Source organism: Arachis duranensis, chromosome 4, assembly GCF_000817695.3.
Source record: "Arachis duranensis cultivar V14167 chromosome 4, aradu.V14167.gnm2.J7QH, whole genome shotgun sequence".
Lineage (NCBI taxonomy): Eukaryota > Viridiplantae > Streptophyta > Magnoliopsida > Fabales > Fabaceae > Arachis > Arachis duranensis.
In genome coordinates this window covers 102640787-102643606 of record NC_029775.3, presented here as the reverse complement: position 1 = coordinate 102643606, position 2820 = coordinate 102640787, and the positions used below count along the sequence as shown (strand labels likewise).

Genomic DNA, 2820 nt, shown 5'->3' with positions numbered 1-2820 from the left:
TATTGCTTGGGAGAGTACTGGGAGGAGTTTCAGTGACTTTCTTACTCAGCTGGCCCACTTGTGCCTCCAAATTTCTAATGGAGGACCTTGTTTCACTCATGAAACTTAAAGTGGCCTTAGACAGATCAGAGACTATGTTTGCTAAGCTAGAGATACTCTACTCAGAATTTTCTGTCTGTTACTGAGAAGATGATGGAAAAGGCTTGCTATGCTGAGCTTGTTTCTTCCACCATTATTAAAGCCTTGTTGGGGCTTTTGTTGATCCTTCCATGAGAAATTTGGATGATTTCTCCATGAGGAATTATAGGTGTTTCCATAAGGTTCACCCATGTAATTTACCTCTGCTATTGCAGGGTTCTCAGGATCATAAGCTTCTTCTTCAGAAGATGCCTCTTTAGTACTGTTGGATGCATTTTGTCATCCATTCAGACTTTGAGAAATCATGTTGACTTGCTGAGTCAACATTTTGTTCTGAGCCAATATTGCATTCAGAGCATCAATTTTAAGAACTCCCTTTCTCTGAGGCGTTCCATTATTCACAGAATTCCTCTCAGAAGTGTACATGAACTGGTTATTTACAACCATGTCAATGAGTTCTTGAGCTTCTGTAAGCATTTTTTTTAGGTGAATGGATCCACCTGCAGAATGGTCCAGTGACATCTTAGAGAACTCAGATAGACCATAATAGAATATATCCAAAATGGTCCACTCTGAAAGCATGTCAGAAGGACACCTTTTGGTCATCTGCTTGTATCTTTCCCAAGCTTCATAGAGGGATTCACCATCTTTTTGTTTGAAGGTCTGAACATCCACTCTAAGCTTGCTCAGCTTTTGAGGAGGAAAGAACTTAGCCAAGAAGGTCGTGACCAACTTATCCCAGGAGTCCAGGCTATCTTTAGGTTATGAGTTCAACCATGTTCTAGCTCTGTCTCTTACAGCAAAAGGGAAAAGCATGAGCCTGTAGACTTCAGGATCTACTCCATTAGTCTTAACAGTCTCACAGATCTACAAGAACTCAGTTAAAAACTGATAGGGATCTTCTGATGGAAGTCCATGGAACTTGCAGTTCTGTTACATTAGAGCAACTAGTTGAGGTTTCAACTCAAAATTGTTTGCTCCAATGGTAGTGAAGGTTATGGTAGGCTTAGAGAAGGGGAGGTTGAATCTATGCCTTCCTTTGGTTTGCTGTTTTCACCCCTTTTAGAGCAAAGTTACAAATCTAATTCTGTTTGAACTCAGCAGCGGAAATTTATGAGATAAATTATTTTTGTCTCATGAATATCAGAAAACAGAACATGACAGAGAAGAAAAAGCTAACACCAGCATATATCCTGGTTCGGTTGCTTTGTGCTATGCAACCTACATCCAGTCTCCTCCACAACTATGGAAGAATTTCACTATAGTTAACAGTATTACATACACCAATTTCACACTCAAGTTCTAACCTAACTTGACATTGGCTATGCTAACACTCAACTATTCACTCTTAGTAGTTAGTTGAACTTCTTCAAGGAGCTCTCTCAGAACAAACACCTCAAGTTCTCTGGTTATCTCTCCTTGCTTCAGAATGAACAACAAGCTTCTTTTTATCTCCTTACATGTTCCTTGGTTCTTCTTCCAAGGTCAACATCTTGAGCCTTGAGCTTCACTAACCCACTGGCTCACTTTTTCTTCTTAATCATCAAAGTATAACCTTTCCTTCTGACTTTTCCAACTTGACCGAAAGCCATGAAGGAGTAACCAAAATTGCTTTCCAATGGTCAACCAAATCTGAACCATAGAGATGCAACTTGGTCCCCAAGAATCTCTTGTGACCGTGGATTTGTAGCAGTGAAGAACAGAGATCAACTTTTCCTTGAATGCCATTTTCGGATAGTGTAGAGATTTGGGAAGAAGGGATGAAGATCTGATGCATGCAAGATGAGATGGATTACCTTTCTTAAGCTTGATTTAGCTTGGATTTACTGTTTTAGCTTCTGTGCTTCAAGCTTCACTCTTTCTCTCTCTTGCTTCTTTGATCACTAGCTTATGGATGAAGCTTTTTCTCTCTTTCTCTTTCTTACTTTTCTGATACTATGATTTGACTTGATTAGAGAAGTGTACGTTGCTACGGTGAGAGCAAGTGAGAGGGAATGAAAGCTTCAATCTTGTATGAGAAGCTTTGTGGGATGGATACGGGCTTGGATCTGGTTTTCATTAAGCCACCCGTTTGGCCCATTGGATCCTTTGGCTTTGATTCTCTTGGGCTATGCTTATCCATCAGCCTTGCTATATCATTTTCATACCATTTGGGCTGCTTGAGATTTTGTTGGCCTGTAATATGAAATAAATAATTAGTAATATGCCATTAAGATTGATCAACACTAATTATTTATTTTGCCCAAAAATAATGTTTGTCATCACTAATTAATTTAGTTAATTTCTTAACTCAAATATCTCCCCCTTGATGACAAACATGATTTAAGCAATAATCAAAAGGAAATGAAGTAAGGTATAGAAACTCCCTTTGATTTTTGTCATTTGCTTTTATGTTGCTCCCCCTTTCCTTTTCAAGATTAGCTCCCCCTGGATTTAAAGCTTTCCTCTTTGTTCCTGTTTATGCATTGTACTTAAAGAAAGCACAATAAAGAGCTATACACATTTATCTTGTCTAAGAGATATCAAATGAGCAACATCACATAATCAGCCCAACATTAATTAAATGTTAGCAGCAAAAGGATTCATCATGTGAAATCAAATTCATCATGTGAATTCAAATTTTAGTGCAGCGATTAGACAAAAATTCGAAAGAACTACTAGTAGCTGCATCAACATCAAAAA

The 2820-nt window shown here is 38.4% G+C and overlaps 1 non-coding gene across 1 annotated transcript; it reads left to right on the top strand.

The window, feature by feature from the left end:
* Nucleotides 1-714: 714 nt before the first annotated feature.
* Nucleotides 715-822, top strand: LOC127747174 (small nucleolar RNA R71). The gene has a single exon (XR_008008978.1). It is a non-coding gene; the product is annotated as a small nucleolar RNA R71 (small nucleolar RNA).
* The last annotated feature ends 1998 nt before the right edge of the window (nucleotides 823-2820 follow it).